Genomic DNA, 12,371 nt, shown 5'->3' with positions numbered 1-12,371 from the left:
TCTAATTAGTGATTTAAGAAAAAATCTTTTGAGACTATAACTTGATATTGGTCTGAGTTTTAATTTCAGATATGTGGAGAATGAATTGTCCCTAAGTCAATAATCTACTACTATGAAAGAGAAAGTTCTGAGAAATGTTACAGGTAGATGACTGTGCTCAGCAGGATTAAAGAGATGACCTTACCCAAGCAAAATAGGATTCCCTTGAGTCTGTTTAATAGACATATATTATGATATGTGTGTGTGTGTGTATAAAATTTTCTAAATTCAAAAAGAAATAAGAGGCCAAGGGATATAGGATGGAAAGGAGAAAATAAGGAAGGGATTCTTGGGAGGGTGGATTGGTTAATGAATAGGAGGGCAAGGTATTGGGTAGAAGTAAAACAGAGGAATGAGGAGAGATAAGAATAGGATGAGAATAGAGAGAAAAATAGGATGAAGGAAAAAAAAAATATATATATATATGAGTAATTATAACCTACAGTGTAAATGGGATGAATTTACTTACAAAATGGAAGTTGAAAGCACATTAAACATTTTAGATCAACCAGTATGTTGCTTTCAGGAAATGCTGTTGCAATAAAAGATACACACAAACATAAAATAAAGATCAGGAGTAGAATTTATTATATAAAAAAGCAGGTAGAGTAATTGTGATTTCAGACAAAGTTAAAGCTAAAATAGATTTAATCAAATGACAAAAAGGAAACTATACTAAGCTTATATCAGCCATATTATTCAATATTGTTTTAGATAATTTTAAAAAGTAGGCAGCATAAAGTAACTAAACACTATATAACAGTATACTTGTCAAAAAACAGACACAGGAACTGTACTAGCATTAATATAAAATGCTTTTTATAGAAAAACATTTAGGTCTAAGTAATTGAAATGTTGTTTGTGGGTAGGCAAAACCAACATAATAAAAAAAATTGGACAACTTTACTTAATCTATTTATGTAATGTCATTTCAATTACTAAATTACTAAAAAGCATTTTTTATTGAGATAGAAAAAATAATAATTTTTTTTTTTAATCACAACAATTAGAAGAACAAAAGGTCAGTAACTTCACTGAAATCATGGGATAAAAGGTGTAAAGGAAAAAGACTCAATAGAATCACACTTTAAATCATATTATAAGGCGAAGTTGAAGGGTAAATGGATAATTTTTGTTATTTTAAATTTTTCTTGTATAAATAAAACCTATGCAGCCAAGAATATAAAGAATGCAGAAGAATGGGTGGGGGGAGGGAAACCTTTCATAGGCAACCTGTCAGGTATTTTATGCTTAGATTGGAATATTGTTGTGATCTAGGAAATGGATGAACTGCTCAATTTAGGAAAAAACCTGGAATGACTTGGACTTATGAAAGAAGATTCTATGGACCTCCAGAGAAATTGTCCTCCAGACAAGTGGAAACAAGCACAGTATAATCAGACCTATATGTGTATGAATGTGTATGTGTGTGTATGTTAATAGATATCAATATATCTATATCTATATATGTATATGTGTTTAGATTTACATGTGTATTCATATATATATGTATGTACATATGTCTTTATATCCTTACTTAATTGTAGCCTTCTGGGGGGGAGGAGGTTTAAAAAAAATAAAATAAAAAATGCACAGCAGAGAACAAAAGCAGAGAACAGGTTTTGTTAAATAGCTTTAAATACTGAATAACTGAATAAAGTTGAATAGCTTTAAAAACAATGTATTATATTTATTATATAGGTTTTCCTGAAATGGAAATTTATTATATTATATCAAATCTTCTCTTATGATCTAGATACTAACATAGGGAGGAGGACATGACAATTTTTTTTTCTTATTTTGTACTTATTTTAAAGTAAATGTTAAACCTTTTTTTTTTTTTTAAAGAAAAACTAATTAGGTTTGAGGTCTGAAGGAGGGGTAAGAACAAAGCATGATTCAAGTTATAAATATAGAATATTAAAAGAATGGCAAGGTATCCTTGAAAGAAATAAGGAAGTTTTGAGCAGCACAATATTCATGCATTAGTTCTATTCTAGACATATCAAATTTGAGTTGTGTATAAGGCAATCAAAGAAATATTCAGATGTTTCATGTGTTTATGTGTGTATTATGTTCATGTGTTTATAGTCAGATGTATACTTGTGAGAGATCCATAGAGTGAAAATAATTGGAACCTGTAAATAAAATGATGAGATTATTTAAAAAGTAGTCAAAGAAAGAAAAGCCCCAAACAGAACCTTATTCTTAATGATGTTCTTTTTTAAATAATCATGTTGCTATTCGAACTAAAAGCAACACAACCTGAAAAATAAGTGGTTAGAGTCATCAAAACTGGTTTTTTTCAATTCTGTTTTACAAGATATTCCCTACTGTGTCCCCCTCCTCTGCTTTCCTGACTCTCTGTGTTGTCTTCTCTTCTCCCATTAGATTGTAAACTCCTTGAGGGAAGAGACTTTTTTTTTTTTTAATAATTAATTTTATCTCTAGGATTCAGCATGGTACCTGTCACATATTAGGTACTGTTAGGATTCTTACAAGGTGCTAAGTCACTGGAATGGATCTAATTATCTAATTTAGCATGGTACTTAACAGTTCTCTAGTTTAGTAATGTAATTTACTAGAATTCCATACCTTTTCTCTTTAACTGCTCTTACACATCTCCTTCAGTAACTTCATATATCCCACCTACCAAAATACAGCTTTTTCCCAATGTTCTCTCATTTCTTTATGTCTTAATATTTTCTTCCTTTCAAATTTGTCTTCTACAATTGTTTCAAATACTATATTGATAAATGTAATGTTGTCTTTTCTCTAAATTGTAATCATTCTCTAGGAGCAGATTTCCTGGGGAGCTTCTGGAGGCAGCCTTAGTTTCAGTTCAGTTCAATAATCCTAAATCCAGCCAGAAGTTAAAGTCCTTTACTGTCTCTTTCCAAATCTTATCTCCTTCACTTGGGGCTTGGCTAGTTTTCTGGAGGCTTTTCTCTCTCCTTGGTTCCCTGGAAGATAGACATGGGAATGAATCTAACTCTACCTCCAAGAGTGTAGGATAGTGGGTTTCTGCCTTGTGAATCTCCCGGAAGTCAAACCTAGTTCTGAATCACCCAAAGTCCTCTTTGGCCCTGAATCTTCTGAAATCCTCTCCTCTGAAGTCCCCTGAAGTTCTTCTTGACTGAATCCTGGCTTTTTATATCCTCCCAGAGAATGGGTTTGTGGGAGCTCCTTAAAAGTATGCTCTCTTAAAGGTGTGAATCTCATGGAATTCTAGTAAATACATTACTGAACTAGAGAATTATTAAGTACCATGATAAATTAGATAATTCTATATATTCCAGTGACTTAGCACTTGTAAGAATCCTAACAGGTACCATGGAACATAGCAGATGTTTATTGGATTGGATTGGAGAAATTAATTTTCCCAAACCTAAGGAAGTAAATGTAGAATGCTTCATTGCTTAGTAATTTGGTCAGTGTCAGTACTCAATTAAAGCAAAAGAAAAGAAAAAGAAGCAATGTGGTACCTCATTTACCTCATGTGTAAAAAGAGAGGTTCAAAGTTAAAAGCCTCTAAGGTCTTTTCAAGTTTTAAGTTTGATAAAACTATGACGTGATCTGGAACAAAGAAATCAAAAACAATTTAATATATGATTATTCAAGTATTTTTTCATTTCTATCATTTTGTCTTTTTTTGGTATATGAAAGTCTATTACAACTTGCTTTTAAAATGTATATTAAATTTAGCACACTAGAACTGTTTGCATTCTTGTTTTTTTCCCCCCAGATTATTTTTACCTTCTGAATCCAATTCTTCCTGTTTACAACAAGAGAACTGTTAGATTCTGCACACATATATTGTATCTAGGATATATTATAACATATTTATGTAAAAGACTGCCTGCCATCTAGGGGAGGGGATGGAGGGAGGGAAGGGAAAAGTTGGAACAGAAGTGAGTGCAAGTACAAGTGAGTGCAATGTTGTAAAAAATTACCCATGCATATGTACTGTCAATAAAAAGTAATTAAAAAAAACTTAGCACATTAGTACTAACAATCTGCTTTTCTCTATTAAAATTGTTGTTTAGTCATTTCAGATTCTTTGTGACCCCATATGAGACTTTCTTGGCAAAGATACTGAAGTGGTTTACCATTTTGTTTTGTAGCTCACTTTACAGATGAAGGAAGAAACTGAGGCAAATAGGATGAAGTGACTTGCTTAAGATCACATGGCTGTACTTTGTCTGAGTGTCTGAAGCCAAATTTAAACTCATGAAGATGAGTATTCTCATACTCAGTTGAGGCTTTCCACTGTTCCATCTAGTTGTCCTTGTATACAGGTAGTTACTGTCAAAAATCTGCAGAGAGATCAAACAGTTGAGGACTATTAGTGTCCTATAAGCATCACATATATGTAGTGTCATTATAAGTAAAGGCTATTGGATTTGACAAATGAAGGGATCACTGGAAACTGTAGAAATTAATTTTAGTCAATCAGTAAAGTCAGGAACCAGAATGAAGGGAACAAAATGAAGATATCGAGCATAAATGCCTCTTTTTAGGAAGTTGGCAATAAAAAGGAAAGCTAGAGATGATAGCTTGTAAGGATGAGCAAAGTTTAGTAGGGTAATTTTTAGGATGGAGCAGGAACTGGGGATAGAGTCAGTTGATCTTGTAAAGAAGGACTATGTCCTGCTCAAAAACTGGAGTAAAGGAAGAGAGAATGGGTGAATATGTAGAGAATTTTTAAGTAAGACTGGGAAAGGTCTCTCCAACAGGTGGATTCAATTATTAAAGTGGAAGAGAACACCAATTGCCAAAAGGAGTGCGTGGGGCGAGTTTGGAGCAAAAAAAAAACAAACAAACAAACAAACAAAAAAAAAAACCCTCTAGAATTTAGTATTTAGATTAAATGAAAGTATTTCTGAGTAGGATAAGTACTTGAGATTAGATCATATGTAACACAACTGTTCTTTGGCAAAAGGAGGTGGTGACTATGCAATTCTAGAATAAAAGCTAAATGGTGGTTTTGATCAAAGGTTTAGGATTTGTAGAAACCAAGAATGGAAAAACAAGGAGTGAAGGAAGTAAAAGGTTGAGAAGAATTTATAATTAAATAAGCTAAAATTAAGGCAACTATTAACGCTTGTAAACTTCAGGTTTTTTACTTATCCCACTACAGGGAATTCAGAATGAACTCTCAGGAAAAAAAAAACCAAAAAAACCAAAAACTCCTTGCTCTTAAAGTATAGTGAGAAATCTTAAGTTTGTATTAGGGACCAATCCATTGATTGCCAGGGGGAAAATTAGTTGTATAGCCATGCTGTAGTAAAAACTGTGTTCTTCCCAATAGCATGGAGGGAATGGAGTGCAGATGATTTCTCTGAAGAATGTACTTTCAATTTATTGTGATATATTTCCTTGAGATATCAATGTTAGTGCCTCAGAAACTCAAGTCTGGAAAAGAATTTTAATAAAGACAAATACAGCCATTAAAAGTTTATAAAACATTTCACCTACTTTATCTTACTAAGTTCTGGAAGGTAGAGATAATAGGTAGGCAGATGGGTACTTGGAGATACATCTTCTGGGCATATCAGTTTTGTTAAGTTTGTGGAAGCCTCAGATACCTGATTTTTTGGGGGTTGTATCTATTGTCTGGCTCTTCTATTTTGAAACCAAACCTGAACAAGGAGAAGAAGAAATGTAATGATGTCTATTAATATGGAATCAATTTGTCATAAAAGGGTTAATTTTTTGTTTTATCAAAATGTTAATGCTTACCACTACTAGACTATATGTATGCCAAAGAGATTTTTTTTTAAAAACAGCAATGAGGAGAGGGGAAGGACCTATTTATTCAAAAATATTTGTAGCAACACTTTGCAAAGACTAAGAACTAGAAATTTCTTTTTTTTTTTTTTTTAATAATATTATCCCTTGTATTCATTTTTCCAAATTATCCCCCCCTCCCTCCACTCTCTCCCCCCCATGACAGGCAATCCCATACATTTTACATGTAGAACTAGAAATTTCAGGGCTACTCAACAGTTGGGGAATGGCTGAACAAACTGTGATATATGATTATGATGGGATACCACTGTGTTATAAGAAATGATGAACTCAATGATTTTAAAAAATGATTAGAAAAAAAGGGGGAAAATTTATGATAATTTGGTTGTATATTTGAAAGTAATAAGTTGTTCATAGTGAATTTGCAGTTTCCTGTACAATCTTTTATTATATTATTGACATGTTTATTTTATTAAATAATTAAAAATAAAGTTAAAAATTACTATCTCACTGTAAAATTTCCTTTGAATAAAAAACAAAAATAAAAATATTTATGAGTCACTTAAGAATTGTGTATTAAATTGGGAACAAAAGTCAAGTTTGTCCATCTTTTGGGATTGAGTGTGTATGTGTGTGTGTGTGTGTGTGTGTGTGTGTGTGTGTGTGTGTGTGTGTATGTGCACGCACCTGCCCACATGCAGAGATAAAGTAGTAGAGGGAATTTCTGGAGGGAAAGTGCCTACCTTTGTGATCATGAAGTCTTGTCATTTCCCCCACATCAACTCTCTTTTTTCTGCTTCCAGCCTTGTAAAACAAGGCTTCAGAACTGGAGGAATAGGAACTGCTCTTCTGTTTTCAGTTATCTCAGAAATTCCTAGATCCCCTTAAATAATAGGAGGCACTTTCTCTTTTTCAGTCCTGTCCTACCTTCATGATGATATTAGAGGTTTTTGGCAGATACTGGAGGAGCTGCCATCTCCTTTTGCAGCTAACTTTACAAGTGAGAAAACTGAGGCAAATAGGGTTGAGTGATTTGCCTGGGGCCTCAGAGCAAGTTAATATCTGAGGTCAGATTTGAATCCCTCAAGATTAGTCAGTCTGAACCCTCCCTTCCCCCCCCCACCCGCCCATCCACAAAGCTACCCAGATGCCAGCATCAACTTTCCTCCAAGAAACTTGTTTCCGTTGTTGGATGGGGGAGGGGAGGGGGATTCAATGAAATTCAAGTTAACACTTGTTTTTCTTGAGTGGTAGATAAGAGGCCCACCCCTCTAGGGGTGTAAAACCTTTGGTTTTAGCCCAGGCAGGAGGTACTTATTTGGTGATCAAACCTTGGAGAACATCACGGAAAATAAAAGGAGGCAGAGCTTTCAGTTTCCTTGGGTTGGAATTTGAAGGGAGAGTATAAATATTCCAAGCCTCAGTACTTCTCCTTTATTTCCTACCATTTGAATCTGATCTTTAAACTCTCTTAAGCAAGATGGCCACCAACCCAACACCAGAGGAGAAAGAGCTGGATTCTATTTATAAGTGACAAGTTGTTGTTTTGTTTTGTTTTGTTTTTCCTGAAAACCTGACTGAAATTAAGTTACTCTTCTATGGGATGATAGGAGAACTTCTATATGGTATTTTATGGTAAGAATGAATTTGTTTTTTCTTCATTTGGAAAATAGTGAATTGTTCTAATTTTAGAATATTTTTACCACTTCAAAATTCCCTCTCAATTTCTGCTCTAATACACAATGCTACCATCTTTGCCTCTTGGGGGGGGGAGGGAAAGGTCAATGAATAAATGAGTGAGCTAAATCTTTTAGTATATTTATTAAAACCCTTATAGTCAACTGTGAAAGAGTTCTGTTGAGATTTACTGTAAACTGGAATCAATCTCTCTTCTCTTTTGCTTCTCTCCCTTATCCTACAATTCCAGGACAAGTTTAGCAGTTTGCCTTTTATAAATCCCAAGAAGACCACAAACTCCTAAAAAGAACTGGTGGTATTATTTGGAAGAGGGTGCTTTCTATCCTTAGGGTTCAAAAGAACTTTGATTCCACACGCACTATTCCTTATTTCCTTTTTCTTAAAGGCAATGAGGAGTGAAACGTTTTCTTGTTTTTTTGTTTTTTGTTTTTCTTTTTTTGGAAGGGTGAAGGGAAACAATGTCTTGAAGTTGTCAATACATTGTTGAAAGAGCATAAGATGTTCAAAAACATTTTTTTAAAAAATGGTTAAAGCAGTCATTGACCTGGATGAATTCCTTGTCCTGATGAATTAAAAAGGTTATATCAAATTAGTCCAGTTAAGTGAAATACTTTACTGAAATCTTGTGGGATTGATTAAATTGGTTTTTAGAGATTTTATATATATATATATATATATATATATATATATATATATATATATATATATATATATATTTGTATGGTGTACAGAAATGATACACTGTCTCTTCAGAGGGGGAAAGGGAGTAGAAGGGCTCAATGAATATAGAGCTGATTCCAGAGCTAGGAAAATCTGAGTATCTGAAGACTTCCCTCTAAAATATATGGATTGGGGTAGAGAAGGTACCAAACTCAAAACATCAACTAAATAGCATTGTGGAAAGTGCTCAATTTGGGACTCAGAATGACCCGAGTTCCTGTTCTTAACACATAGTGGAGTGATGCTGAGAAAGTCACTTCATCTCCCTTTGCCATCTGTAAAATAAGGATAATAAGAGAACCAGAATTTTTCTGAGGATGCCTTGAGGTAATAGTGGATATTATGGTAATTTAGTAGTACTAGTACAACTAGTAGAGAGATTGGAATCTAGGAGGTAGAGGTAGAAAGGGAATACATTCCATATCTAGGGCAAAGCTTGTAAGGGCAAGAAGGCAGGAGGTTAAACACATGGAAATAACCTCAGTCTGAAATAGAATTATACATTTGGAGCTGGATGAGATCTTAAGCATAATTCAGGTCAATCCCATTATTTTAGAAATGAGAGAACCTATAACTGAACTGATATAATTTGATATAACTATGCTACAAGTGAAGGAGGTCAGAATGAGCACTGAAGAAGCCAAGATCATTGCCACTCAGAAATGCAATGGTGAAGGCAGTCATCATGGAGGAAATGGAAAGGAAGGGAGGAAGCTTACCTGCCAATAGTTTTGTTAGGGTTCACTGGGTATAGAGAATACCCGAGCTAAATCACTGGGGTTGGAGAATGGGAGATTGGTTGTTCAACTGAGTGGAGAATATAGGAGAAAGCTGGACAGGTAGTTTGATTCCAAATTATTTAGAACCTTGAATATCAGGTTAAGGAACTTGGTCAGACAATTACTATAGATGGGGGAAATTGAAAGAACTTTAGAGGTCAGCTATTTCTACTCCTTTGTAAATAAAGAAATTGAGGTGAGGATAATTAATTGACTTGCCATCAATATTCACTATTCTGTTTCTTCTCTCTTAAAGGCAATGAAGAGTGAATAAAAGTTGGCTTTTTTTTTTTTTTGGAAGGGAAGAAGGGAAGAAATAATTAAATTCTTTGCTTACATCGGGCAGAGTATATTGGGTCATTTGGAGTCGGGATGTCTATTTAGGGGAATGCTACAACATGAAAGTCAGAAATAATGAAAAACTAAATTGAGCCTAGAAGTAGCAGGAAGAGAAAAGAAGGAACAGAGGCAAGGGACACTGTAGGGACCTGAAGACTGACTTTTTGCAATACTTAGAGTGCAGGAGGAGGAAAAGGTGGAAGCAGTGGGTAAAGATAGGGAGAAAACAATATTAGGAAAACCAAGGGTAGGGAGATTGAACAAAAAGCCCAGTTGTGGTCCCTGCTGACTGATCTGACATCTCAATCTCTTATTCCTAATTTGATCTAGCAAGTTGAAGAAATGTTCCTATTGCTATAAACTAACTCTCCAATTCTTTTCCTTCTTTTCCTTTAGATTCTGGTTCTGAGTATATATATATAAAACATATAATGTTGATGAAAAAACAAACAGATATTCTCAACTTCCATTTTCAAAAGAACCCATATCCTAGAATTGGAGAAAGAAAGAAAGAAAATTTCAATGCTTACCAACATTCCTGTGTATAGTGTACTTGTAAGTCAAAAGAGTTCAATTCTCCAAGGCAGCTAGGTAGCTCAGTGGGTAGAGCACCAGACCTGAAGTCAGGAGGACCTGAGTCCTACAACAAATAATGGTTTCCTAGTGATGAAATGATTGGTGTATTCTCAGTAGACAACATATAAGCAGGAAGCTCTCAGAGTTCTAGGGACTTTAGGAGATTCAGAATTAAGATTGACTTCTGGGAGATTCACAAGGCAGAAACCCACAATCCCTTGGAGACGGAGTCTGATTCATTCCCACGTCTACATTTCTGCTGGCTGGAGACATTCTGAGGAGAGGAAGTCCTCCAGAAAACTAGCTGAGCCCCAAATAAAGGAGATAAGAATTTGGAAGAGACAATATTTACAGGATACAATAAAGGACCTGGACTTTAACTCCGGGCTGCATCTGGGATTATGAAACTGAATTGAAACTAAGGCTGCTCCCAGAAACTCCCCAAGAAATCCTGCTCCCAGAGAATGATTGCAATTTAGAGAAAGAGAAAATTACAGGAAGGAATCATGACTTAGACAATTTTTTTTTTTCTAAAGTCTAGAGAATGAGGATGCTTCTAGGAAGAAGATAAAGACCAATGGGGCCAAGTAGGTTTGGGATGGGAATGTGTCCCATGACAAATTGAAGAGATCCTTGAAGCTTTCTTTTAATCAGATAGAGAAATCTGCCCAAAAGAGAAATGTCTTACCAACTGGTCTGGAAAGTTAAGTGACATTTTAAAGAAACAAATCTTTATGATCTCTTTATGATAAGATAAAAATGTAATTGAAGTCAGTTAATCATTCCATTTCTTTTCCCTATTCAGGTGTGGTTTCAGAATAAGAGAGTTAAACAAAGAAGGCTAGCATCTGAGGCTTTTACCAGCTTATGCCTGGAAGATGTATCTCGAGATCCAAGTCTGGAAGAGGATTTCTCTGAGCAAGAACTTTCAACACCCAATATGGTCATCTGCCCAAAATGGGCAGGTGACCCAAGTTGGGAAGTTGACACAAGGAGTGGCTGTTCTTTTGAGAGGAGTACAAGTTCAACCACTGAGGCTGCTTATTTGTATGGACATGGCCTTTCCACAAGCCATCCTTCTGTCTCCTCCCAAACCATGGGATCATCAATTGATCTTCAATCTTGTGCCCTTTCCAGGCCAATGTTCCATGGAAGTTCCAACCAGGGGGCATCTTCATTGGCCCTGCAAGGCACCCAAGGACAAGAGAACTGGCCAGATAACATACATAGCTCCTTCAGAATGGGACTACAGCCACCACTGTATATTCAGGAGCAAGACTTAAACCCAAATGATTATTCACTTACACAGGAGTCCCCACATCAGTTGCAGCAGCCACTTTCCCAAATCTCCATATCCCAACAGCCCTACCCACAACAACCTCCCTTCCCCCAGCAGTCATGCCCCCAAGCAGTCTCACCCCCTGCAGCCCTTGATGTCCCAGGCCCCAGACTTTTCAGGTATACCAACTGACCTAATGTCAACATTACTCACAGAAGACCAAACATTGCCACTATTGGTGAGAAGGGAACAACAGTCATGTGAATTCCCTGCTTTGAATCAATAAGAACTTCACTGCATGGGTGGGTCTAAGAAAATCCGTTGGACTTAGGTAATTTCAGGAAGAAAAAATGTGGATCTAACTGCCTCCCTCCCTTCCTCATTATTTCCACAGGGACATCAGACTGACCAGAAATAGATCTGACTATTTCTCTTCCCCTCCTCCTCTCCATTTCCCCCACAAAAAAAATCTGGTTGTCTTCTAGGGACAGCTATCTGCCCTTGTGAGACGTTTGGCTGGACAGCTAGCTGACACCAGAGACAATCTAATTGACATTTTGGGAGATCTGAGATACTAAATACCAGATCCAAGAATTTCAGGTTTCTAGATGTCTGATTATCTCTAAGTTAAATGACATTCTCAGTTATGTGAGGAATATGGATCTTGAATTATTTGAAGAATATGAATACCATGGTATGACAGGCATTAATAAAATCCTTCATCTTGCTTTGTCAATGTATCCAAAGGACTCCCTATATGACTCTTCAATAAAGCAAGGTTATAGGTGAAGAAAGAATATTAGAGGCTAGATCAGAGGAGTTCTCGATCTAAGGTGAAGGGACACAAGGAATTTTACCTGACTGAAGAGCTACTGTCATCATGGCCCATAAAGCAAGCTAAGCTGAATGTACTTTGACTGCCATGTCTTTTTCGTTTTTGTATCTACAAATCTTTAATAATATCCTTATAATAATCCTTAATAAGCTCCTAATAAATCTTTGTGATCTTAAGTTGACTGCTTTCCAGTCTATATTCAAGCTGTCTTCCTCAGATTTAGAGTGAAGAGAATTGAGGGGGTAGGGGCAGGGATGAGCACCCAATTAAATGGATTTCCCTCCCTTGAATTTATGCCTGTTATGGTGGCTGGTCACAGGTGAACAGAACTTGGTGAGCCTGAACCCTGGATTTC

At 35.7% G+C, this 12,371-nt stretch overlaps 2 long non-coding RNA genes across 2 annotated transcripts; one reads left to right on the top strand and one right to left on the bottom strand.

Moving 5' to 3' along the window:
• Positions 1–3,904: 3,904 nt before the first annotated feature.
• On the bottom strand, positions 3,905–10,192 carry LOC141553825 (uncharacterized). Its single transcript, XR_012485660.1, has 3 exons — positions 9,857–10,192; positions 5,518–5,681; positions 3,905–4,355 (listed from the first exon to the last, which is right to left on the bottom strand). It is a non-coding gene; the product is annotated as an uncharacterized LOC141553825 (long non-coding RNA).
• On the top strand, positions 7,094–12,192 carry LOC141553823 (uncharacterized). Its single transcript, XR_012485659.1, has 2 exons — positions 7,094–7,425; positions 10,708–12,192. It is a non-coding gene; the product is annotated as an uncharacterized LOC141553823 (long non-coding RNA).
• The last annotated feature ends 179 nt before the right edge of the window (positions 12,193–12,371 follow it).

The sequence above is a fragment of the Sminthopsis crassicaudata genome, chromosome 2 (assembly GCF_048593235.1).
Source record: "Sminthopsis crassicaudata isolate SCR6 chromosome 2, ASM4859323v1, whole genome shotgun sequence".
Lineage (NCBI taxonomy): Eukaryota > Metazoa > Chordata > Mammalia > Dasyuromorphia > Dasyuridae > Sminthopsis > Sminthopsis crassicaudata.
The sequence above is the reverse complement of the archived record's forward strand: the minus strand, read 5'-3'. Positions and strand labels throughout refer to the sequence as shown.